General features: G+C 54.5%; 26 non-coding genes across 26 annotated transcripts; all 26 read right to left on the bottom strand.

Moving 5' to 3' along the window:
- Window position 1: 1 nt before the first annotated feature.
- Window positions 2–117, bottom strand: LOC138563392 (U5 spliceosomal RNA). Its single transcript, XR_011299369.1, has one exon. It is a non-coding gene; the product is annotated as a U5 spliceosomal RNA (small nuclear RNA).
- Window positions 118–893: 776 nt separating this feature from the next.
- Window positions 894–1,009, bottom strand: LOC138563391 (U5 spliceosomal RNA). The gene has a single exon (XR_011299368.1). It is a non-coding gene; the product is annotated as a U5 spliceosomal RNA (small nuclear RNA).
- Window positions 1,010–1,785: 776 nt separating this feature from the next.
- Window positions 1,786–1,901, bottom strand: LOC138563390 (U5 spliceosomal RNA). Its single transcript, XR_011299367.1, has one exon. It is a non-coding gene; the product is annotated as a U5 spliceosomal RNA (small nuclear RNA).
- An 805-nt stretch (window positions 1,902–2,706) lies between these two features.
- Window positions 2,707–2,822, bottom strand: LOC138563389 (U5 spliceosomal RNA). The gene has a single exon (XR_011299366.1). It is a non-coding gene; the product is annotated as a U5 spliceosomal RNA (small nuclear RNA).
- Window positions 2,823–3,598: 776 nt separating this feature from the next.
- Window positions 3,599–3,714, bottom strand: LOC138563388 (U5 spliceosomal RNA). Its single transcript, XR_011299365.1, has one exon. It is a non-coding gene; the product is annotated as a U5 spliceosomal RNA (small nuclear RNA).
- An 805-nt stretch (window positions 3,715–4,519) lies between these two features.
- Window positions 4,520–4,635, bottom strand: LOC138563386 (U5 spliceosomal RNA). The gene has a single exon (XR_011299363.1). It is a non-coding gene; the product is annotated as a U5 spliceosomal RNA (small nuclear RNA).
- A 776-nt stretch (window positions 4,636–5,411) lies between these two features.
- On the bottom strand, window positions 5,412–5,527 carry LOC138563385 (U5 spliceosomal RNA). The gene has a single exon (XR_011299362.1). It is a non-coding gene; the product is annotated as a U5 spliceosomal RNA (small nuclear RNA).
- Window positions 5,528–6,303: 776 nt separating this feature from the next.
- On the bottom strand, window positions 6,304–6,419 carry LOC138563384 (U5 spliceosomal RNA). The gene has a single exon (XR_011299361.1). It is a non-coding gene; the product is annotated as a U5 spliceosomal RNA (small nuclear RNA).
- A 770-nt stretch (window positions 6,420–7,189) lies between these two features.
- Window positions 7,190–7,305, bottom strand: LOC138563383 (U5 spliceosomal RNA). The gene has a single exon (XR_011299360.1). It is a non-coding gene; the product is annotated as a U5 spliceosomal RNA (small nuclear RNA).
- Window positions 7,306–8,081: 776 nt separating this feature from the next.
- LOC138563382 (U5 spliceosomal RNA) lies at window positions 8,082–8,197 on the bottom strand. The gene has a single exon (XR_011299359.1). It is a non-coding gene; the product is annotated as a U5 spliceosomal RNA (small nuclear RNA).
- Window positions 8,198–8,973: 776 nt separating this feature from the next.
- LOC138565806 (U5 spliceosomal RNA) lies at window positions 8,974–9,089 on the bottom strand. Its single transcript, XR_011301631.1, has one exon. It is a non-coding gene; the product is annotated as a U5 spliceosomal RNA (small nuclear RNA).
- A 776-nt stretch (window positions 9,090–9,865) lies between these two features.
- LOC138565805 (U5 spliceosomal RNA) lies at window positions 9,866–9,981 on the bottom strand. The gene has a single exon (XR_011301630.1). It is a non-coding gene; the product is annotated as a U5 spliceosomal RNA (small nuclear RNA).
- Window positions 9,982–10,751: 770 nt separating this feature from the next.
- Window positions 10,752–10,867, bottom strand: LOC138565804 (U5 spliceosomal RNA). The gene has a single exon (XR_011301629.1). It is a non-coding gene; the product is annotated as a U5 spliceosomal RNA (small nuclear RNA).
- Window positions 10,868–11,643: 776 nt separating this feature from the next.
- LOC138565803 (U5 spliceosomal RNA) lies at window positions 11,644–11,759 on the bottom strand. Its single transcript, XR_011301628.1, has one exon. It is a non-coding gene; the product is annotated as a U5 spliceosomal RNA (small nuclear RNA).
- Window positions 11,760–12,535: 776 nt separating this feature from the next.
- On the bottom strand, window positions 12,536–12,651 carry LOC138565802 (U5 spliceosomal RNA). The gene has a single exon (XR_011301627.1). It is a non-coding gene; the product is annotated as a U5 spliceosomal RNA (small nuclear RNA).
- A 776-nt stretch (window positions 12,652–13,427) lies between these two features.
- LOC138565800 (U5 spliceosomal RNA) lies at window positions 13,428–13,543 on the bottom strand. The gene has a single exon (XR_011301625.1). It is a non-coding gene; the product is annotated as a U5 spliceosomal RNA (small nuclear RNA).
- A 770-nt stretch (window positions 13,544–14,313) lies between these two features.
- Window positions 14,314–14,429, bottom strand: LOC138565799 (U5 spliceosomal RNA). The gene has a single exon (XR_011301624.1). It is a non-coding gene; the product is annotated as a U5 spliceosomal RNA (small nuclear RNA).
- Window positions 14,430–15,205: 776 nt separating this feature from the next.
- Window positions 15,206–15,321, bottom strand: LOC138565798 (U5 spliceosomal RNA). The gene has a single exon (XR_011301623.1). It is a non-coding gene; the product is annotated as a U5 spliceosomal RNA (small nuclear RNA).
- A 776-nt stretch (window positions 15,322–16,097) lies between these two features.
- LOC138565797 (U5 spliceosomal RNA) lies at window positions 16,098–16,213 on the bottom strand. Its single transcript, XR_011301622.1, has one exon. It is a non-coding gene; the product is annotated as a U5 spliceosomal RNA (small nuclear RNA).
- A 776-nt stretch (window positions 16,214–16,989) lies between these two features.
- Window positions 16,990–17,105, bottom strand: LOC138565796 (U5 spliceosomal RNA). Its single transcript, XR_011301621.1, has one exon. It is a non-coding gene; the product is annotated as a U5 spliceosomal RNA (small nuclear RNA).
- A 776-nt stretch (window positions 17,106–17,881) lies between these two features.
- On the bottom strand, window positions 17,882–17,997 carry LOC138565795 (U5 spliceosomal RNA). Its single transcript, XR_011301620.1, has one exon. It is a non-coding gene; the product is annotated as a U5 spliceosomal RNA (small nuclear RNA).
- A 776-nt stretch (window positions 17,998–18,773) lies between these two features.
- Window positions 18,774–18,889, bottom strand: LOC138565794 (U5 spliceosomal RNA). Its single transcript, XR_011301619.1, has one exon. It is a non-coding gene; the product is annotated as a U5 spliceosomal RNA (small nuclear RNA).
- Window positions 18,890–19,659: 770 nt separating this feature from the next.
- On the bottom strand, window positions 19,660–19,775 carry LOC138565793 (U5 spliceosomal RNA). Its single transcript, XR_011301618.1, has one exon. It is a non-coding gene; the product is annotated as a U5 spliceosomal RNA (small nuclear RNA).
- Window positions 19,776–20,551: 776 nt separating this feature from the next.
- On the bottom strand, window positions 20,552–20,667 carry LOC138565792 (U5 spliceosomal RNA). The gene has a single exon (XR_011301617.1). It is a non-coding gene; the product is annotated as a U5 spliceosomal RNA (small nuclear RNA).
- Window positions 20,668–21,443: 776 nt separating this feature from the next.
- Window positions 21,444–21,559, bottom strand: LOC138565791 (U5 spliceosomal RNA). The gene has a single exon (XR_011301616.1). It is a non-coding gene; the product is annotated as a U5 spliceosomal RNA (small nuclear RNA).
- A 776-nt stretch (window positions 21,560–22,335) lies between these two features.
- On the bottom strand, window positions 22,336–22,451 carry LOC138565789 (U5 spliceosomal RNA). Its single transcript, XR_011301614.1, has one exon. It is a non-coding gene; the product is annotated as a U5 spliceosomal RNA (small nuclear RNA).
- Between the last annotated feature and the right edge of the window lie 552 nt (window positions 22,452–23,003).

The raw sequence follows: 23,003 nt of genomic DNA, 5'->3' as shown, positions 1-23,003 counted from the left end.
TAACCCTGCACTTGGCAGGGCTTCAAAAAATTGAGTGAAACTCTTTAATGTTCCTCTCCACGGAAATCTTTAGTAAAAGGCGAAAGATTTATTCGGTTTGAAGAGAAACCAGAGTATGCGCTCTAGTGGCCCCGACTGCGGCCGCAAAAAATGCAACACCTCACTAGCTCAGGGTGACTTAGTGAAGCAGTGCACACGATGACGCTTTTTGAGATGAAGCGAATGGAGAATGCTATCGGGCTCCGAACCCGTGGCAGAATGACTTTATTTGCAAGCAATCCCATCCAAAGTCATGAAACCTGGCAGGGGATTGTGGGTATGCAAATTTCTCCAGACCGCAGGCCATGTGACATTGGCCAAAAGGCAGGCAGAGTCTGCCTTTGCCTGAGGACTCCCCTCGTTTACATAAGGTCTAGGGCTTCTGGGAGGCAGGCGTGAGATTTTCTTTTGGGCCCCAGAGATGGGGCTCCTCCCCCAGGATGTTGAAGAAGCAGCCCGCTCTCTCCTTTCTCAGGACACAGGGGTCATTTTCCGCCCTCACCCTGTCTTGCACGGGTGCTGGGCCTCCTGGGCTGCCAGCGGGCAAAGGACGGCGTTTGTCAGGCGTTCGTCAGCCGATCGGGGCCCGGGCCCAAACCCCTGCCCACTGGGGCCATATCCTCCTGGATGCTAGCTTGGAGCCAGCCTCTGCTGGCTCACCAGCAGGTGGCAACAGCAGCAAGCATTAGCTAAAGGCTCCCCCCTCTGGCTACCACTGCAAGGCATCAGCCTGGCTGTGCTGCGAGGACCCCTGCAAAGGCTGACTGACAGCTGGGGGGTGCAAGCCAACAGCTGAAAAGCAGGCTTTGCGCTTTTATTTGCTCTGTTTCTTTTTTTTTTTAACCAGCATAGGTAACCCTGCACTTGGCAGGGCTTCAAAAAATTGAGTGAAACTCTTTAATGTTCCTCTCCACGGAAATCTTTAGTAAAAGGCGAAAGATTTATTCGGTTTGAAGAGAAACCAGAGTATGCGCTCTAGTGGCCCCGACTGCGGCCGCAAAAAATGCAACACCTCACTAGCTCAGGGTGACTTAGTGAAGCAGTGCACACGATGACGCTTTTTGAGATGAAGCGAATGGAGAATGCTATCGGGCTCCGAACCCGTGGCAGAATGACTTTATTTGCAAGCAATCCCATCCAAAGTCATGAAACCTGGCAGGGGATTGTGGGTATGCAAATTTCTCCAGACCGCAGGCCATGTGACATTGGCCAAAAGGCAGGCAGAGTCTGCCTTTGCCTGAGGACTCCCCTCGTTTACATAAGGTCTAGGGCTTCTGGGAGGCAGGCGTGAGATTTTCTTTTGGGCCCCAGAGATGGGGCTCCTCCCCCAGGATGTTGAAGAAGCAGCCCGCTCTCTCCTTTCTCAGGACACAGGGATCATTTTCCGCCCTCACCCTGTCTTGCACGGGTGCTGGGCCTCCTGGGCTGCCAGCGGGCAAAGAACGGCGTTTGTCAGGCGTTCGTCAGCCGATCGGGGCCCGGGCCCAAACCCCTGCCCACTGGGGCCATATCCTCCTGGATGCTAGCTTGGAGCCAGCCTCTGCTGGCTCACCAGCAGGTGGCGACAGCAGCAAGCATTAGCTAAAGGCTCCCCCCTCTGGCTACCACTGCAAAGCATCAGCCTGGCTGTGCTGCGAGGACCCCTGCAAAGGCTGACTGACAGCTGGGGGGTGCAAGCCAACAGCTGAAAAGCAGGCTTTGCGCTTTCATTTGCTCTGTTTCTTTTTTTTTTTAACCAGCATAGGTAACCCTGCACTTGGCAGGGCTTCAAAAAATTGAGTGAAACTCTTTAATGTTCCTCTCCACGGAAATCTTTAGTAAAAGGCGAAAGATTTATTCGGTTTGAAGAGAAACCAGAGTATGCGCTCTAGTGGCCCCGACTGCGGCCGCAAAAAATGCAACACCTCACTAGCTCAGGGTGACTTAGTGAAGCAGTGCACACGATGACGCTTTTTGAGATGAAGCGAATGGAGAATGCTATCGGGCTCCGAACCCGTGGCAGAATGACTTTATTTGCAAGCAATCCCATCCAAAGTCATGAAACCTGGCAGGGGATTGTGGGTATGCAAATTTCTCCAGACCGCAGGCCATGTGACATTGGCCAAAAGGCAGGCAGAGTCTGCCTTTGCCTGAGGACTCCCCTCGTTTACATAAGGTCTAGGGCTTCTGGGAGGCAGGCGTGAGATTTTCTTTTGGGCCCCAGAGATGGGGCTCCTCCCCCAGGATGTTGAAAAAGCAGCCCGCTCTCTCCTTTCTCAGGACACAGGGGTCATTTTCCGCCCTCACCCTGTCTTGCACGGGTGCTGGGCCTCCTGGGCTGCCAGGTTCTTTTGCCCGCCAGGGCAAAGCCCGCCGGGCAAAGGACGGCGTTTGTCAGGCGTTCGTCAGCCGATCGGGGCCCGGGCCCAAACCCCTGCCCACTGGGGCCATATCCTCCTGGATGCTAGCTTGGAGCCAGCCTCTGCTAGCTCACCAGCAGGTGGCGACAGCAGCAAGCATTAGCTAAAGGCTCCCCCCTCTGGCTACCACTGCAAGGCATCAGCCTGGCTGTGCTGCGAGGACCCCTGCAAAGGCTGACTGACAGCTGGGGGGTGCAAGCCAACAGCTGAAAAGCAGGCTTTGCGCTTTCATTTGCTCTGTTTCTTTTTTTTTTTAACCAGCATAGGTAACCCTGCACTTGGCAGGGCTTCAAAAAATTGAGTGAAACTCTTTAATGTTCCTCTCCACGGAAATCTTTAGTAAAAGGCGAAAGATTTATTCGGTTTGAAGAGAAACCAGAGTATGCGCTCTAGTGGCCCCGACTGCGGCCGCAAAAAATGCAACACCTCACTAGCTCAGGGTGACTTAGTGAAGAGGTGCACACGATGACGCTTTTTGAGATGAAGCGAATGGAGAATGCTATCGGGCTCCGAACCCGTGGCAGAATGACTTTATTTGCAAGCAATCCCATCCAAAGTCATGAAACCTGGCAGGGGATTGTGGGTATGCAAATTTCTCCAGACCGCAGGCCATGTGACATTGGCCAAAAGGCAGGCAGAGTCTGCCTTTGCCTGAGGACTCCCCTCGTTTACATAAGGTCTAGGGCTTCTGGGAGGCAGGCGTGAGATTTTCTTTTGGGCCCCAGAGATGGGGCTCCTCCCCCAGGATGTTGAAGAAGCAGCCCGCTCTCTCCTTTCTCAGGACACAGGGATCATTTTCCGCCCTCACCCTGTCTTGCACGGGTGCTGGGCCTCCTGGGCTGCCAGCGGGCAAAGAACGGCGTTTGTCAGGCGTTCGTCAGCCGATCGGGGCCCGGGCCCAAACCCCTGCCCACTGGGGCCATATCCTCCTGGATGCTAGCTTGGAGCCAGCCTCTGCTGGCTCACCAGCAGGTGGCGACAGCAGCAAGCATTAGCTAAAGGCTCCCCCCTCTGGCTACCACTGCAAAGCATCAGCCTGGCTGTGCTGCGAGGACCCCTGCAAAGGCTGACTGACAGCTGGGGGGTGCAAGCCAACAGCTGAAAAGCAGGCTTTGCGCTTTCATTTGCTCTGTTTCTTTTTTTTTTTAACCAGCATAGGTAACCCTGCACTTGGCAGGGCTTCAAAAAATTGAGTGAAACTCTTTAATGTTCCTCTCCACGGAAATCTTTAGTAAAAGGCGAAAGATTTATTCGGTTTGAAGAGAAACCAGAGTATGCGCTCTAGTGGCCCCGACTGCGGCCGCAAAAAATGCAACACCTCACTAGCTCAGGGTGACTTAGTGAAGCAGTGCACACGATGACGCTTTTTGAGATGAAGCGAATGGAGAATGCTATCGGGCTCCGAACCCGTGGCAGAATGACTTTATTTGCAAGCAATCCCATCCAAAGTCATGAAACCTGGCAGGGGATTGTGGGTATGCAAATTTCTCCAGACCGCAGGCCATGTGACATTGGCCAAAAGGCAGGCAGAGTCTGCCTTTGCCTGAGGACTCCCCTCGTTTACATAAGGTCTAGGGCTTCTGGGAGGCAGGCGTGAGATTTTCTTTTGGGCCCCAGAGATGGGGCTCCTCCCCCAGGATGTTGAAAAAGCAGCCCGCTCTCTCCTTTCTCAGGACACAGGGGTCATTTTCCGCCCTCACCCTGTCTTGCACGGGTGCTGGGCCTCCTGGGCTGCCAGGTTCTTTTGCCCGCCAGGGCAAAGCCCGCCGGGCAAAGGACGGCGTTTGTCAGGCGTTCGTCAGCCGATCGGGGCCCGGGCCCAAACCCCTGCCCACTGGGGCCATATCCTCCTGGATGCTAGCTTGGAGCCAGCCTCTGCTGGCTCACCAGCAGGTGGCAACAGCAGCAAGCATTAGCTAAAGGCTCCCCCCTCTGGCTACCACTGCAAGGCATCAGCCTGGCTGTGCTGCGAGGACCCCTGCAAAGGCTGACTGACAGCTGGGGGGTGCAAGCCAACAGCTGAAAAGCAGGCTTTGCGCTTTTATTTGCTCTGTTTCTTTTTTTTTTTAACCAGCATAGGTAACCCTGCACTTGGCAGGGCTTCAAAAAATTGAGTGAAACTCTTTAATGTTCCTCTCCACGGAAATCTTTAGTAAAAGGCGAAAGATTTATTCGGTTTGAAGAGAAACCAGAGTATGCGCTCTAGTGGCCCCGACTGCGGCCGCAAAAAATGCAACACCTCACTAGCTCAGGGTGACTTAGTGAAGCAGTGCACACGATGACGCTTTTTGAGATGAAGCGAATGGAGAATGCTATCGGGCTCCGAACCCGTGGCAGAATGACTTTATTTGCAAGCAATCCCATCCAAAGTCATGAAACCTGGCAGGGGATTGTGGGTATGCAAATTTCTCCAGACCGCAGGCCATGTGACATTGGCCAAAAGGCAGGCAGAGTCTGCCTTTGCCTGAGGACTCCCCTCGTTTACATAAGGTCTAGGGCTTCTGGGAGGCAGGCGTGAGATTTTCTTTTGGGCCCCAGAGATGGGGCTCCTCCCCCAGGATGTTGAAGAAGCAGCCCGCTCTCTCCTTTCTCAGGACACAGGGATCATTTTCCGCCCTCACCCTGTCTTGCACGGGTGCTGGGCCTCCTGGGCTGCCAGCGGGCAAAGAACGGCGTTTGTCAGGCGTTCGTCAGCCGATCGGGGCCCGGGCCCAAACCCCTGCCCACTGGGGCCATATCCTCCTGGATGCTAGCTTGGAGCCAGCCTCTGCTGGCTCACCAGCAGGTGGCGACAGCAGCAAGCATTAGCTAAAGGCTCCCCCCTCTGGCTACCACTGCAAAGCATCAGCCTGGCTGTGCTGCGAGGACCCCTGCAAAGGCTGACTGACAGCTGGGGGGTGCAAGCCAACAGCTGAAAAGCAGGCTTTGCGCTTTCATTTGCTCTGTTTCTTTTTTTTTTTAACCAGCATAGGTAACCCTGCACTTGGCAGGGCTTCAAAAAATTGAGTGAAACTCTTTAATGTTCCTCTCCACGGAAATCTTTAGTAAAAGGCGAAAGATTTATTCGGTTTGAAGAGAAACCAGAGTATGCGCTCTAGTGGCCCCGACTGCGGCCGCAAAAAATGCAACACCTCACTAGCTCAGGGTGACTTAGTGAAGCAGTGCACACGATGACGCTTTTTGAGATGAAGCGAATGGAGAATGCTATCGGGCTCCGAACCCGTGGCAGAATGACTTTATTTGCAAGCAATCCCATCCAAAGTCATGAAACCTGGCAGGGGATTGTGGGTATGCAAATTTCTCCAGACCGCAGGCCATGTGACATTGGCCAAAAGGCAGGCAGAGTCTGCCTTTGCCTGAGGACTCCCCTCGTTTACATAAGGTCTAGGGCTTCTGGGAGGCAGGCGTGAGATTTTCTTTTGGGCCCCAGAGATGGGGCTCCTCCCCCAGGATGTTGAAAAAGCAGCCCGCTCTCTCCTTTCTCAGGACACAGGGGTCATTTTCCGCCCTCACCCTGTCTTGCACGGGTGCTGGGCCTCCTGGGCTGCCAGCGGGCAAAGAACGGCGTTTGTCAGGCGTTCGTCAGCCGATCGGGGCCCGGGCCCAAACCCCTGCCCACTGGGGCCATATCCTCCTGGATGCTAGCTTGGAGCCAGCCTCTGCTGGCTCACCAGCAGGTGGCGACAGCAGCAAGCATTAGCTAAAGGCTCCCCCCTCTGGCTACCACTGCAAGGCATCAGCCTGGCTGTGCTGCGAGGACCCCTGCAAAGGCTGACTGACAGCTGGGGGGTGCAAGCCAACAGCTGAAAAGCAGGCTTTGCGCTTTCATTTGCTCTGTTTCTTTTTTTTTTTAACCAGCATAGGTAACCCTGCACTTGGCAGGGCTTCAAAAAATTGAGTGAAACTCTTTAATGTTCCTCTCCACGGAAATCTTTAGTAAAAGGCGAAAGATTTATTCGGTTTGAAGAGAAACCAGAGTATGCGCTCTGGTGGCCCCGACTGCGGCCGCAAAAAATGCAACACCTCACTAGCTCAGGGTGACTTAGTGAAGCAGTGCACACGATGACGCTTTTTGAGATGAAGCGAATGGAGAATGCTATCGGGCTCCGAACCCGTGGCAGAATGACTTTATTTGCAAGCAATCCCATCCAAAGTCATGAAACCTGGCAGGGGATTGTGGGTATGCAAATTTCTCCAGACCGCAGGCCATGTGACATTGGCCAAAAGGCAGGCAGAGTCTGCCTTTGCCTGAGGACTCCCCTCGTTTACATAAGGTCTAGGGCTTCTGGGAGGCAGGCGTGAGATTTTCTTTTGGGCCCCAGAGATGGGGCTCCTCCCCCAGGATGTTGAAGAAGCAGCCCGCTCTCTCCTTTCTCAGGACACAGGGGTCATTTTCCGCCCTCACCCTGTCTTGCACGGGTGCTGGGCCTCCTGGGCTGCCAGCGGGCAAAGAACGGCGTTTGTCAGGCGTTCGTCAGCCGATCGGGGCCCGGGCCCAAACCCCTGCCCACTGGGGCCATATCCTCCTGGATGCTAGCTTGCAGCCAGCCTCTGCTGGCTCACCAGCAGGTGGCGACAGCAGCAAGCATTAGCTAAAGGCTCCCCCCTCTGGCTACCACTGCAAGGCATCAGCCTGGCTGTGCTGCGAGGACCCCTGCAAAGGCTGACTGACAGCTGGGGGGTGCAAGCCAACAGCTGAAAAGCAGGCTTTGCGCTTTCATTTGCTCTGTTTCTTTTTAACCAGCATAGGTAACCCTGCACTTGGCAGGGCTTCAAAAAATTGAGTGAAACTCTTTAATGTTCCTCTCCACGGAAATCTTTAGTAAAAGGCGAAAGATTTATTCGGTTTGAAGAGAAACCAGAGTATGCGCTCTAGTGGCCCCGACTGCGGCCGCAAAAAATGCAACACCTCACTAGCTCAGGGTGACTTAGTGAAGCAGTGCACACGATGACGCTTTTTGAGATGAAGCGAATGGAGAATGCTATCGGGCTCCGAACCCGTGGCAGAATGACTTTATTTGCAAGCAATCCCATCCAAAGTCATGAAACCTGGCAGGGGATTGTGGGTATGCAAATTTCTCCAGACCGCAGGCCATGTGACATTGGCCAAAAGGCAGGCAGAGTCTGCCTTTGCCTGAGGACTCCCCTCGTTTACATAAGGTCTAGGGCTTCTGGGAGGCAGGCGTGAGATTTTCTTTTGGGCCCCAGAGATGGGGCTCCTCCCCCAGGATGTTGAAGAAGCAGCCCGCTCTCTCCTTTCTCAGGACACAGGGGTCATTTTCCGCCCTCACCCTGTCTTGCACGGGTGCTGGGCCTCCTGGGCTGCCAGCGGGCAAAGGACGGCGTTTGTCAGGCGTTCGTCAGCCGATCGGGGCCCGGGCCCAAACCCCTGCCCACTGGGGCCATATCCTCCTGGATGCTAGCTTGGAGCCAGCCTCTGCTGGCTCACCAGCAGGTGGCAACAGCAGCAAGCATTAGCTAAAGGCTCCCCCCTCTGGCTACCACTGCAAGGCATCAGCCTGGCTGTGCTGCGAGGACCCCTGCAAAGGCTGACTGACAGCTGGGGGGTGCAAGCCAACAGCTGAAAAGCAGGCTTTGCGCTTTTATTTGCTCTGTTTCTTTTTTTTTTTAACCAGCATAGGTAACCCTGCACTTGGCAGGGCTTCAAAAAATTGAGTGAAACTCTTTAATGTTCCTCTCCACGGAAATCTTTAGTAAAAGGCGAAAGATTTATTCGGTTTGAAGAGAAACCAGAGTATGCGCTCTAGTGGCCCCGACTGCGGCCGCAAAAAATGCAACACCTCACTAGCTCAGGGTGACTTAGTGAAGCAGTGCACACGATGACGCTTTTTGAGATGAAGCGAATGGAGAATGCTATCGGGCTCCGAACCCGTGGCAGAATGACTTTATTTGCAAGCAATCCCATCCAAAGTCATGAAACCTGGCAGGGGATTGTGGGTATGCAAATTTCTCCAGACCGCAGGCCATGTGACATTGGCCAAAAGGCAGGCAGAGTCTGCCTTTGCCTGAGGACTCCCCTCGTTTACATAAGGTCTAGGGCTTCTGGGAGGCAGGCGTGAGATTTTCTTTTGGGCCCCAGAGATGGGGCTCCTCCCCCAGGATGTTGAAGAAGCAGCCCGCTCTCTCCTTTCTCAGGACACAGGGATCATTTTCCGCCCTCACCCTGTCTTGCACGGGTGCTGGGCCTCCTGGGCTGCCAGCGGGCAAAGAACGGCGTTTGTCAGGCGTTCGTCAGCCGATCGGGGCCCGGGCCCAAACCCCTGCCCACTGGGGCCATATCCTCCTGGATGCTAGCTTGGAGCCAGCCTCTGCTGGCTCACCAGCAGGTGGCGACAGCAGCAAGCATTAGCTAAAGGCTCCCCCCTCTGGCTACCACTGCAAAGCATCAGCCTGGCTGTGCTGCGAGGACCCCTGCAAAGGCTGACTGACAGCTGGGGGGTGCAAGCCAACAGCTGAAAAGCAGGCTTTGCGCTTTCATTTGCTCTGTTTCTTTTTTTTTTTAACCAGCATAGGTAACCCTGCACTTGGCAGGGCTTCAAAAAATTGAGTGAAACTCTTTAATGTTCCTCTCCACGGAAATCTTTAGTAAAAGGCGAAAGATTTATTCGGTTTGAAGAGAAACCAGAGTATGCGCTCTAGTGGCCCCGACTGCGGCCGCAAAAAATGCAACACCTCACTAGCTCAGGGTGACTTAGTGAAGCAGTGCACACGATGACGCTTTTTGAGATGAAGCGAATGGAGAATGCTATCGGGCTCCGAACCCGTGGCAGAATGACTTTATTTGCAAGCAATCCCATCCAAAGTCATGAAACCTGGCAGGGGATTGTGGGTATGCAAATTTCTCCAGACCGCAGGCCATGTGACATTGGCCAAAAGGCAGGCAGAGTCTGCCTTTGCCTGAGGACTCCCCTCGTTTACATAAGGTCTAGGGCTTCTGGGAGGCAGGCGTGAGATTTTCTTTTGGGCCCCAGAGATGGGGCTCCTCCCCCAGGATGTTGAAAAAGCAGCCCGCTCTCTCCTTTCTCAGGACACAGGGGTCATTTTCCGCCCTCACCCTGTCTTGCACGGGTGCTGGGCCTCCTGGGCTGCCAGCGGGCAAAGAACGGCGTTTGTCAGGCGTTCGTCAGCCGATCGGGGCCCGGGCCCAAACCCCTGCCCACTGGGGCCATATCCTCCTGGATGCTAGCTTGGAGCCAGCCTCTGCTGGCTCACCAGCAGGTGGCGACAGCAGCAAGCATTAGCTAAAGGCTCCCCCCTCTGGCTACCACTGCAAGGCATCAGCCTGGCTGTGCTGCGAGGACCCCTGCAAAGGCTGACTGACAGCTGGGGGGTGCAAGCCAACAGCTGAAAAGCAGGCTTTGCGCTTTCATTTGCTCTGTTTCTTTTTTTTTTTAACCAGCATAGGTAACCCTGCACTTGGCAGGGCTTCAAAAAATTGAGTGAAACTCTTTAATGTTCCTCTCCACGGAAATCTTTAGTAAAAGGCGAAAGATTTATTCGGTTTGAAGAGAAACCAGAGTATGCGCTCTGGTGGCCCCGACTGCGGCCGCAAAAAATGCAACACCTCACTAGCTCAGGGTGACTTAGTGAAGCAGTGCACACGATGACGCTTTTTGAGATGAAGCGAATGGAGAATGCTATCGGGCTCCGAACCCGTGGCAGAATGACTTTATTTGCAAGCAATCCCATCCAAAGTCATGAAACCTGGCAGGGGATTGTGGGTATGCAAATTTCTCCAGACCGCAGGCCATGTGACATTGGCCAAAAGGCAGGCAGAGTCTGCCTTTGCCTGAGGACTCCCCTCGTTTACATAAGGTCTAGGGCTTCTGGGAGGCAGGCGTGAGATTTTCTTTTGGGCCCCAGAGATGGGGCTCCTCCCCCAGGATGTTGAAGAAGCAGCCCGCTCTCTCCTTTCTCAGGACACAGGGGTCATTTTCCGCCCTCACCCTGTCTTGCACGGGTGCTGGGCCTCCTGGGCTGCCAGCGGGCAAAGAACGGCGTTTGTCAGGCGTTCGTCAGCCGATCGGGGCCCGGGCCCAAACCCCTGCCCACTGGGGCCATATCCTCCTGGATGCTAGCTTGCAGCCAGCCTCTGCTGGCTCACCAGCAGGTGGCGACAGCAGCAAGCATTAGCTAAAGGCTCCCCCCTCTGGCTACCACTGCAAGGCATCAGCCTGGCTGTGCTGCGAGGACCCCTGCAAAGGCTGACTGACAGCTGGGGGGTGCAAGCCAACAGCTGAAAAGCAGGCTTTGCGCTTTCATTTGCTCTGTTTCTTTTTAACCAGCATAGGTAACCCTGCACTTGGCAGGGCTTCAAAAAATTGAGTGAAACTCTTTAATGTTCCTCTCCACGGAAATCTTTAGTAAAAGGCGAAAGATTTATTCGGTTTGAAGAGAAACCAGAGTATGCGCTCTAGTGGCCCCGACTGCGGCCGCAAAAAATGCAACACCTCACTAGCTCAGGGTGACTTAGTGAAGCAGTGCACACGATGACGCTTTTTGAGATGAAGCGAATGGAGAATGCTATCGGGCTCCGAACCCGTGGCAGAATGACTTTATTTGCAAGCAATCCCATCCAAAGTCATGAAACCTGGCAGGGGATTGTGGGTATGCAAATTTCTCCAGACCGCAGGCCATGTGACATTGGCCAAAAGGCAGGCAGAGTCTGCCTTTGCCTGAGGACTCCCCTCGTTTACATAAGGTCTAGGGCTTCTGGGAGGCAGGCGTGAGATTTTCTTTTGGGCCCCAGAGATGGGGCTCCTCCCCCAGGATGTTGAAGAAGCAGCCCGCTCTCTCCTTTCTCAGGACACAGGGGTCATTTTCCGCCCTCACCCTGTCTTGCACGGGTGCTGGGCCTCCTGGGCTGCCAGCGGGCAAAGGACGGCGTTTGTCAGGCGTTCGTCAGCCGATCGGGGCCCGGGCCCAAACCCCTGCCCACTGGGGCCATATCCTCCTGGATGCTAGCTTGGAGCCAGCCTCTGCTGGCTCACCAGCAGGTGGCAACAGCAGCAAGCATTAGCTAAAGGCTCCCCCCTCTGGCTACCACTGCAAGGCATCAGCCTGGCTGTGCTGCGAGGACCCCTGCAAAGGCTGACTGACAGCTGGGGGGTGCAAGCCAACAGCTGAAAAGCAGGCTTTGCGCTTTTATTTGCTCTGTTTCTTTTTTTTTTTAACCAGCATAGGTAACCCTGCACTTGGCAGGGCTTCAAAAAATTGAGTGAAACTCTTTAATGTTCCTCTCCACGGAAATCTTTAGTAAAAGGCGAAAGATTTATTCGGTTTGAAGAGAAACCAGAGTATGCGCTCTAGTGGCCCCGACTGCGGCCGCAAAAAATGCAACACCTCACTAGCTCAGGGTGACTTAGTGAAGCAGTGCACACGATGACGCTTTTTGAGATGAAGCGAATGGAGAATGCTATCGGGCTCCGAACCCGTGGCAGAATGACTTTATTTGCAAGCAATCCCATCCAAAGTCATGAAACCTGGCAGGGGATTGTGGGTATGCAAATTTCTCCAGACCGCAGGCCATGTGACATTGGCCAAAAGGCAGGCAGAGTCTGCCTTTGCCTGAGGACTCCCCTCGTTTACATAAGGTCTAGGGCTTCTGGGAGGCAGGCGTGAGATTTTCTTTTGGGCCCCAGAGATGGGGCTCCTCCCCCAGGATGTTGAAGAAGCAGCCCGCTCTCTCCTTTCTCAGGACACAGGGATCATTTTCCGCCCTCACCCTGTCTTGCACGGGTGCTGGGCCTCCTGGGCTGCCAGCGGGCAAAGAACGGCGTTTGTCAGGCGTTCGTCAGCCGATCGGGGCCCGGGCCCAAACCCCTGCCCACTGGGGCCATATCCTCCTGGATGCTAGCTTGGAGCCAGCCTCTGCTGGCTCACCAGCAGGTGGCGACAGCAGCAAGCATTAGCTAAAGGCTCCCCCCTCTGGCTACCACTGCAAAGCATCAGCCTGGCTGTGCTGCGAGGACCCCTGCAAAGGCTGACTGACAGCTGGGGGGTGCAAGCCAACAGCTGAAAAGCAGGCTTTGCGCTTTCATTTGCTCTGTTTCTTTTTTTTTTTAACCAGCATAGGTAACCCTGCACTTGGCAGGGCTTCAAAAAATTGAGTGAAACTCTTTAATGTTCCTCTCCACGGAAATCTTTAGTAAAAGGCGAAAGATTTATTCGGTTTGAAGAGAAACCAGAGTATGCGCTCTAGTGGCCCCGACTGCGGCCGCAAAAAATGCAACACCTCACTAGCTCAGGGTGACTTAGTGAAGCAGTGCACACGATGACGCTTTTTGAGATGAAGCGAATGGAGAATGCTATCGGGCTCCGAACCCGTGGCAGAATGACTTTATTTGCAAGCAATCCCATCCAAAGTCATGAAACCTGGCAGGGGATTGTGGGTATGCAAATTTCTCCAGACCGCAGGCCATGTGACATTGGCCAAAAGGCAGGCAGAGTCTGCCTTTGCCTGAGGACTCCCCTCGTTTACATAAGGTCTAGGGCTTCTGGGAGGCAGGCGTGAGATTTTCTTTTGGGCCCCAGAGATGGGGCTCCTCCCCCAGGATGTTGAAAAAGCAGCCCGCTCTCTCCTTTCTCAGGACACAGGGGTCATTTTCCGCCCTCACCCTGTCTTGCACGGGTGCTGGGCCTCCTGGGCTGCCAGCGGGCAAAGAACGGCGTTTGTCAGGCGTTCGTCAGCCGATCGGGGCCCGGGCCCAAACCCCTGCCCACTGGGGCCATATCCTCCTGGATGCTAGCTTGGAGCCAGCCTCTGCTGGCTCACCAGCAGGTGGCGACAGCAGCAAGCATTAGCTAAAGGCTCCCCCCTCTGGCTACCACTGCAAGGCATCAGCCTGGCTGTGCTGCGAGGACCCCTGCAAAGGCTGACTGACAGCTGGGGGGTGCAAGCCAACAGCTGAAAAGCAGGCTTTGCGCTTTCATTTGCTCTGTTTCTTTTTTTTTTTAACCAGCATAGGTAACCCTGCACTTGGCAGGGCTTCAAAAAATTGAGTGAAACTCTTTAATGTTCCTCTCCACGGAAATCTTTAGTAAAAGGCGAAAGATTTATTCGGTTTGAAGAGAAACCAGAGTATGCGCTCTGGTGGCCCCGACTGCGGCCGCAAAAAATGCAACACCTCACTAGCTCAGGGTGACTTAGTGAAGCAGTGCACACGATGACGCTTTTTGAGATGAAGCGAATGGAGAATGCTATCGGGCTCCGAACCCGTGGCAGAATGACTTTATTTGCAAGCAATCCCATCCAAAGTCATGAAACCTGGCAGGGGATTGTGGGTATGCAAATTTCTCCAGACCGCAGGCCATGTGACATTGGCCAAAAGGCAGGCAGAGTCTGCCTTTGCCTGAGGACTCCCCTCGTTTACATAAGGTCTAGGGCTTCTGGGAGGCAGGCGTGAGATTTTCTTTTGGGCCCCAGAGATGGGGCTCCTCCCCCAGGATGTTGAAGAAGCAGCCCGCTCTCTCCTTTCTCAGGACACAGGGGTCATTTTCCGCCCTCACCCTGTCTTGCACGGGTGCTGGGCCTCCTGGGCTGCCAGCGGGCAAAGAACGGCGTTTGTCAGGCGTTCGTCAGCCGATCGGGGCCCGGGCCCAAACCCCTGCCCACTGGGGCCATATCCTCCTGGATGCTAGCTTGCAGCCAGCCTCTGCTGGCTCACCAGCAGGTGGCGACAGCAGCAAGCATTAGCTAAAGGCTCCCCCCTCTGGCTACCACTGCAAGGCATCAGCCTGGCTGTGCTGCGAGGACCCCTGCAAAGGCTGACTGACAGCTGGGGGGTGCAAGCCAACAGCTGAAAAGCAGGCTTTGCGCTTTCATTTGCTCTGTTTCTTTTTAACCAGCATAGGTAACCCTGCACTTGGCAGGGCTTCAAAAAATTGAGTGAAACTCTTTAATGTTCCTCTCCACGGAAATCTTTAGTAAAAGGCGAAAGATTTATTCGGTTTGAAGAGAAACCAGAGTATGCGCTCTAGTGGCCCCGACTGCGGCCGCAAAAAATGCAACACCTCACTAGCTCAGGGTGACTTAGTGAAGCAGTGCACACGATGACGCTTTTTGAGATGAAGCGAATGGAGAATGCTATCGGGCTCCGAACCCGTGGCAGAATGACTTTATTTGCAAGCAATCCCATCCAAAGTCATGAAACCTGGCAGGGGATTGTGGGTATGCAAATTTCTCCAGACCGCAGGCCATGTGACATTGGCCAAAAGGCAGGCAGAGTCTGCCTTTGCCTGAGGACTCCCCTCGTTTACATAAGGTCTAGGGCTTCTGGGAGGCAGGCGTGAGATTTTCTTTTGGGCCCCAGAGATGGGGCTCCTCCCCCAGGATGTTGAAGAAGCAGCCCGCTCTCTCCTTTCTCAGGACACAGGGGTCATTTTCCGCCCTCACCCTGTCTTGCACGGGTGCTGGGCCTCCTGGGCTGCCAGCGGGCAAAGGACGGCGTTTGTCAGGCGTTCGTCAGCCGATCGGGGCCCGGGCCCAAACCCCTGCCCACTGGGGCCATATCCTCCTGGATGCTAGCTTGGAGCCAGCCTCTGCTGGCTCACCAGCAGGTGGCGACAGCGGCAAGCATTAGCTAAAGGCTCCCCCCTCTGGCTACCACTGCAAGGCATCAGCCTGGCTGTGCTGCGAGGACCCCTGCAAAGGCTGACTGACAGCTGGGGGGTGCAAGCCAACAGCTGAAAAGCAGGCTTTGCGCTTTCATTTGCTCTGTTTCTTTTTTTTTTTAACCAGCATAGGTAACCCTGCACTTGGCAGGGCTTCAAAAAATTGAGTGAAACTCTTTAATGTTCCTCTCCACGGAAATCTTTAGTAAAAGGCGAAAGATTTATTCGGTTTGAAGAGAAACCAGAGTATGCGCTCTAGTGGCCCCGACTGCGGCCGCAAAAAATGCAACACCTCACTAGCTCAGGGTGACTTAGTGAAGAGGTGCACACGATGACGCTTTTTGAGATGAAGCGAATGGAGAATGCTATCGGGCTCCGAACCCGTGGCAGAATGACTTTATTTGCAAGCAATCCCATCCAAAGTCATGAAACCTGGCAGGGGATTGTGGGTATGCAAATTTCTCCAGACCGCAGGCCATGTGACATTGGCCAAAAGGCAGGCAGAGTCTGCCTTTGCCTGAGGACTCCCCTCGTTTACATAAGGTCTAGGGCTTCTGGGAGGCAGGCGTGAGATTTTCTTTTGGGCCCCAGAGATGGGGCTCCTCCCCCAGGATGTTGAAGAAGCAGCCCGCTCTCTCCTTTCTCAGGACACAGGGATCATTTTCCGCCCTCACCCTGTCTTGCACGGGTGCTGGGCCTCCTGGGCTGCCAGCGGGCAAAGAACGGCGTTTGTCAGGCGTTCGTCAGCCGATCGGGGCCCGGGCCCAAACCCCTGCCCACTGGGGCCATATCCTCCTGGATGCTAGCTTGGAGCCAGCCTCTGCTGGCTCACCAGCAGGTGGCGACAGCAGCAAGCATTAGCTAAAGGCTCCCCCCTCTGGCTACCACTGCAAAGCATCAGCCTGGCTGTGCTGCGAGGACCCCTGCAAAGGCTGACTGACAGCTGGGGGGTGCAAGCCAACAGCTGAAAAGCAGGCTTTGCGCTTTCATTTGCTCTGTTTCTTTTTTTTTTTAACCAGCATAGGTAACCCTGCACTTGGCAGGGCTTCAAAAAATTGAGTGAAACTCTTTAATGTTCCTCTCCACGGAAATCTTTAGTAAAAGGCGAAAGATTTATTCGGTTTGAAGAGAAACCAGAGTATGCGCTCTAGTGGCCCCGACTGCGGCCGCAAAAAATGCAACACCTCACTAGCTCAGGGTGACTTAGTGAAGCAGTGCACACGATGACGCTTTTTGAGATGAAGCGAATGGAGAATGCTATCGGGCTCCGAACCCGTGGCAGAATGACTTTATTTGCAAGCAATCCCATCCAAAGTCATGAAACCTGGCAGGGGATTGTGGGTATGCAAATTTCTCCAGACCGCAGGCCATGTGACATTGGCCAAAAGGCAGGCAGAGTCTGCCTTTGCCTGAGGACTCCCCTCGTTTACATAAGGTCTAGGGCTTCTGGGAGGCAGGCGTGAGATTTTCTTTTGGGCCCCAGAGATGGGGCTCCTCCCCCAGGATGTTGAAAAAGCAGCCCGCTCTCTCCTTTCTCAGGACACAGGGGTCATTTTCCGCCCTCACCCTGTCTTGCACGGGTGCTGGGCCTCCTGGGCTGCCAGCGGGCAAAGGACGGCGTTTGTCAGGCGTTCGTCAGCCGATCGGGGCCCGGGCCCAAACCCCTGCCCACTGGGGCCATATCCTCCTGGATGCTAGCTTGGAGCCAGCCTCTGCTGGCTCACCAGCAGGTGGCGACAGCGGCAAGCATTAGCTAAAGGCTCCCCCCTCTGGCTACCACTGCAAGGCATCAGCCTGGCTGTGCTGCGAGGACCCCTGCAAAGGCTGACTGACAGCTGGGGGGTGCAAGCCAACAGCTGAAAAGCAGGCTTTGCGCTTTCATTTGCTCTGTTTCTTTTTTTTTTTAACCAGCATAGGTAACCCTGCACTTGGCAGGGCTTCAAAAAATTGAGTGAAACTCTTTAATGTTCCTCTCCACGGAAATCTTTAGTAAAAGGCGAAAGATTTATTCGGTTTGAAGAGAAACCAGAGTATGCGCTCTAGTGGCCCCGACTGCGGCCGCAAAAAATGCAACACCTCACTAGCTCAGGGTGACTTAGTGAAGCAGTGCACACGATGACGCTTTTTGAGATGAAGCGAATGGAGAATGCTATCGGGCTCCGAACCCGTGGCAGAATGACTTTATTTGCAAGCAATCCCATCCAAAGTCATGAAACCTGGCAGGGGATTGTGGGTATGCAAATTTCTCCAGACCGCAGGCCATGTGACATTGGCCAAAAGGCAGGCAGAGTCTGCCTTTGCCTGAGGACTCCCCTCGTTTACATAAGGTCTAGGGCTTCTGGGAGGCAGGCGTGAGATTTTCTTTTGGGCCCCAGAGATGGGGCTCCTCCCCTAGGATGTTGAAGAAGCAGCCCGCTCTCTCCTTTCTCAGGACACAGGGATCATTTTCCGCCCTCACCCTGTCTTGCACGGGTGCTGGGCCTCCTGGGCTGCCAGCGGGCAAAGAACGGCGTTTGTCAGGCGTTCGTCAGCCGATCGGGGCCCGGGCCCAAACCCCTGCCCACTGGGGCCATATCCTCCTGGATGCTAGCTTGGAGCCAGCCTCTGCTGGCTCACCAGCAGGTGGCGACAGCAGCAAGCATTAGCTAAAGGCTCCCCCCTCTGGCTACCACTGCAAAGCATCAGCCTGGCTGTGCTGCGAGGACCCCTGCAAAGGCTGACTGACAGCTGGGGGGTGCAAGCCAACAGCTGAAAAGCAGGCTTTGCGCTTTCATTTGCTCTGTTTCTTTTTTTTTTTAACCAGCATAGGTAACCCTGCACTTGGCAGGGCTTCAAAAAATTGAGTGAAACTCTTTAATGTTCCTCTCCACGGAAATCTTTAGTAAAAGGCGAAAGATTTATTCGGTTTGAAGAGAAACCAGAGTATGCGCTCTAGTGGCCCCGACTGCGGCCGCAAAAAATGCAACACCTCACTAGCTCAGGGTGACTTAGTGAAGCAGTGCACACGATGACGCTTTTTGAGATGAAGCGAATGGAGAATGCTATCGGGCTCCGAACCCGTGGCAGAATGACTTTATTTGCAAGCAATCCCATCCAAAGTCATGAAACCTGGCAGGGGATTGTGGGTATGCAAATTTCTCCAGACCGCAGGCCATGTGACATTGGCCAAAAGGCAGGCAGAGTCTGCCTTTGCCTGAGGACTCCCCTCGTTTACATAAGGTCTAGGGCTTCTGGGAGGCAGGCGTGAGATTTTCTTTTGGGCCCCAGAGATGGGGCTCCTCCCCCAGGATGTTGAAAAAGCAGCCCGCTCTCTCCTTTCTCAGGACACAGGGGTCATTTTCCGCCCTCACCCTGTCTTGCACGGGTGCTGGGCCTCCTGGGCTGCCAGCGGGCAAAGAACGGCGTTTGTCAGGCGTTCGTCAGCCGATCGGGGCCCGGGCCCAAACCCCTGCCCACTGGGGCCATATCCTCCTGGATGCTAGCTTGGAGCCAGCCTCTGCTGGCTCACCAGCAGGTGGCGACAGCAGCAAGCATTAGCTAAAGGCTCCCCCCTCTGGCTACCACTGCAAGGCATCAGCCTGGCTGTGCTGCGAGGACCCCTGCAAAGGCTGACTGACAGCTGGGGGGTGCAAGCCAACAGCTGAAAAGCAGGCTTTGCGCTTTCATTTGCTCTGTTTCTTTTTTTTTTTAACCAGCATAGGTAACCCTGCACTTGGCAGGGCTTCAAAAAATTGAGTGAAACTCTTTAATGTTCCTCTCCACGGAAATCTTTAGTAAAAGGCGAAAGATTTATTCGGTTTGAAGAGAAACCAGAGTATGCGCTCTGGTGGCCCCGACTGCGGCCGCAAAAAATGCAACACCTCACTAGCTCAGGGTGACTTAGTGAAGCAGTGCACACGATGACGCTTTTTGAGATGAAGCGAATGGAGAATGCTATCGGGCTCCGAACCCGTGGCAGAATGACTTTATTTGCAAGCAATCCCATCCAAAGTCATGAAACCTGGCAGGGGATTGTGGGTATGCAAATTTCTCCAGACCGCAGGCCATGTGACATTGGCCAAAAGGCAGGCAGAGTCTGCCTTTGCCTGAGGACTCCCCTCGTTTACATAAGGTCTAGGGCTTCTGGGAGGCAGGCGTGAGATTTTCTTTTGGGCCCCAGAGATGGGGCTCCTCCCCCAGGATGTTGAAGAAGCAGCCCGCTCTCTCCTTTCTCAGGACACAGGGGTCATTTTCCGCCCTCACCCTGTCTTGCACGGGTGCTGGGCCTCCTGGGCTGCCAGCGGGCAAAGAACGGCGTTTGTCAGGCGTTCGTCAGCCGATCGGGGCCCGGGCCCAAACCCCTGCCCACTGGGGCCATATCCTCCTGGATGCTAGCTTGCAGCCAGCCTCTGCTGGCTCACCAGCAGGTGGCGACAGCAGCAAGCATTAGCTAAAGGCTCCCCCCTCTGGCTACCACTGCAAGGCATCAGCCTGGCTGTGCTGCGAGGACCCCTGCAAAGGCTGACTGACAGCTGGGGGGTGCAAGCCAACAGCTGAAAAGCAGGCTTTGCGCTTTCATTTGCTCTGTTTCTTTTTAACCAGCATAGGTAACCCTGCACTTGGCAGGGCTTCAAAAAATTGAGTGAAACTCTTTAATGTTCCTCTCCACGGAAATCTTTAGTAAAAGGCGAAAGATTTATTCGGTTTGAAGAGAAACCAGAGTATGCGCTCTAGTGGCCCCGACTGCGGCCGCAAAAAATGCAACACCTCACTAGCTCAGGGTGACTTAGTGAAGAGGTGCACACGATGACGCTTTTTGAGATGAAGCGAATGGAGAATGCTATCGGGCTCCGAACCCGTGGCAGAATGACTTTATTTGCAAGCAATCCCATCCAAAGTCATGAAACCTGGCAGGGGATTGTGGGTATGCAAATTTCTCCAGACCGCAGGCCATGTGACATTGGCCAAAAGGCAGGCAGAGTCTGCCTTTGCCTGAGGACTCCCCTCGTTTACATAAGGTCTAGGGCTTCTGGGAGGCAGGCGTGAGATTTTCTTTTGGGCCCCAGAGATGGGGCTCCTCCCCCAGGATGTTGAAGAAGCAGCCCGCTCTCTCCTTTCTCAGGACACAGGGATCATTTTCCGCCCTCACCCTGTCTTGCACGGGTGCTGGGCCTCCTGGGCTGCCAGCGGGCAAAGAACGGCGTTTGTCAGGCGTTCGTCAGCCGATCGGGGCCCGGGCCCAAACCCCTGCCCACTGGGGCCATATCCTCCTGGATGCTAGCTTGGAGCCAGCCTCTGCTGGCTCACCAGCAGGTGGCGACAGCAGCAAGCATTAGCTAAAGGCTCCCCCCTCTGGCTACCACTGCAAAGCATCAGCCTGGCTGTGCTGCGAGGACCCCTGCAAAGGCTGACTGACAGCTGGGGGGTGCAAGCCAACAGCTGAAAAGCAGGCTTTGCGCTTTCATTTGCTCTGTTTCTTTTTTTTTTTAACCAGCATAGGTAACCCTGCACTTGGCAGGGCTTCAAAAAATTGAGTGAAACTCTTTAATGTTCCTCTCCACGGAAATCTTTAGTAAAAGGCGAAAGATTTATTCGGTTTGAAGAGAAACCAGAGTATGCGCTCTAGTGGCCCCGACTGCGGCCGCAAAAAATGCAACACCTCACTAGCTCAGGGTGACTTAGTGAAGCAGTGCACACGATGACGCTTTTTGAGATGAAGCGAATGGAGAATGCTATCGGGCTCCGAACCCGTGGCAGAATGACTTTATTTGCAAGCAATCCCATCCAAAGTCATGAAACCTGGCAGGGGATTGTGGGTATGCAAATTTCTCCAGACCGCAGGCCATGTGACATTGGCCAAAAGGCAGGCAGAGTCTGCCTTTGCCTGAGGACTCCCCTCGTTTACATAAGGTCTAGGGCTTCTGGGAGGCAGGCGTGAGATTTTCTTTTGGGCCCCAGAGATGGGGCTCCTCCCCCAGGATGTTGAAGAAGCAGCCCGCTCTCTCCTTTCTCAGGACACAGGGGTCATTTTCCGCCCTCACCCTGTCTTGCACGGGTGCTGGGCCTCCTGGGCTGCCAGCGGGCAAAGAACGGCGTTTGTCAGGCGTTCGTCAGCCGATCGGGGCCCGGGCCCAAACCCCTGCCCACTGGGGCCATATCCTCCTGGATGCTAGCTTGCAGCCAGCCTCTGCTGGCTCACCAGCAGGTGGCGACAGCAGCAAGCATTAGCTAAAGGCTCCCCCCTCTGGCTACCACTGCAAGGCATCAGCCTGGCTGTGCTGCGAGGACCCCTGCAAAGGCTGACTGACAGCTGGGGGGTGCAAGCCAACAGCTGAAAAGCAGGCTTTGCGCTTTCATTTGCTCTGTTTCTTTTTTTTTTTAACCAGCATAGGTAACCCTGCACTTGGCAGGGCTTCAAAAAATTGAGTGAAACTCTTTAATGTTCCTCTCCACGGAAATCTTTAGTAAAAGGCGAAAGATTTATTCGGTTTGAAGAGAAACCAGAGTATGCGCTCTGGTGGCCCCGACTGCGGCCGCAAAAAATGCAACACCTCACTAGCTCAGGGTGACTTAGTGAAGCAGTGCACACGATGACGCTTTTTGAGATGAAGCGAATGGAGAATGCTATCGGGCTCCGAACCCGTGGCAGAATGACTTTATTTGCAAGCAATCCCATCCAAAGTCATGAAACCTGGCAGGGGATTGTGGGTATGCAAATTTCTCCAGACCGCAGGCCATGTGACATTGGCCAAAAGGCAGGCAGAGTCTGCCTTTGCCTGAGGACTCCCCTCGTTTACATAAGGTCTAGGGCTTCTGGGAGGCAGGCGTGAGATTTTCTTTTGGGCCCCAGAGATGGGGCTCCTCCCCCAGGATGTTGAAGAAGCAGCCCGCTCTCTCCTTTCTCAGGACACAGGGGTCATTTTCAGCCCTCACCCTGTCTTGCACGGGTGCTGGGCCTCCTGGGCTGCCAGCGGGCAAAGAACGGCGTTTGTCAGGCGTTCGTCAGCCGATCGGGGCCCGGGCCCAAACCCCTGCCCACTGGGGCCATATCCTCCTGGATGCTAGCTTGCAGCCAGCCTCTGCTGGCTCACCAGCAGGTGGCGACAGCAGCAAGCATTAGCTAAAGGCTCCCCCCTCTGGCTACCACTGCAAGGCATCAGCCTGGCTGTGCTGCGAGGACCCCTGCAAAGGCTGACTGACAGCTGGGGGGTGCAAGCCAACAGCTGAAAAGCAGGCTTTGCGCTTTCATTTGCTCTGTTTCTTTTTTTTTTTAACCAGCATAGGTAACCCTGCACTTGGCAGGGCTTCAAAAAATTGAGTGAAACTCTTTAATGTTCCTCTCCACGGAAATCTTTAGTAAAAGGCGAAAGATTTATTCGGTTTGAAGAGAAACCAGAGTATGCGCTCTAGTGGCCCCGACTGCGGCCGCAAAAAATGCAACACCTCACTAGCTCAGGGTGACTTAGTGAAGCAGTGCACACGATGACGCTTTTTGAGATGAAGCGAATGGAGAATGCTATCGGGCTCCGAACCCGTGGCAGAATGACTTTATTTGCAAGCAATCCCATCCAAAGTCATGAAACCTGGCAGGGGATTGTGGGTATGCAAATTTCTCCAGACCGCAGGCCATGTGACATTGGCCAAAAGGCAGGCAGAGTCTGCCTTTGCCTGAGGACTCCCCTCGTTTACATAAGGTCTAGGGCTTCTGGGAGGCAGGCGTGAGATTTTCTTTTGGGCCCCAGAGATGGGGCTCCTCCCCCAGGATGTTGAAAAAGCAGCCCGCTCTCTCCTTTCTCAGGACACAGGGGTCATTTTCCGCCCTCACCCTGTCTTGCACGGGTGCTGGGCCTCCTGGGCTGCCAGCGGGCAAAGAACGGCGTTTGTCAGGCGTTCGTCAGCCGATCGGGGCCCGGGCCCAAACCCCTGCCCACTGGGGCCATATCCTCCTGGATG

Source organism: Ambystoma mexicanum, chromosome 1q (genome assembly GCF_040938575.1).
Source record: "Ambystoma mexicanum isolate Mex_15411 chromosome 1q, UKY_AmexF1_1, whole genome shotgun sequence".
NCBI lineage: Eukaryota > Metazoa > Chordata > Amphibia > Caudata > Ambystomatidae > Ambystoma > Ambystoma mexicanum.
This window is presented reverse-complemented; position numbering and strand designations above follow the sequence as displayed.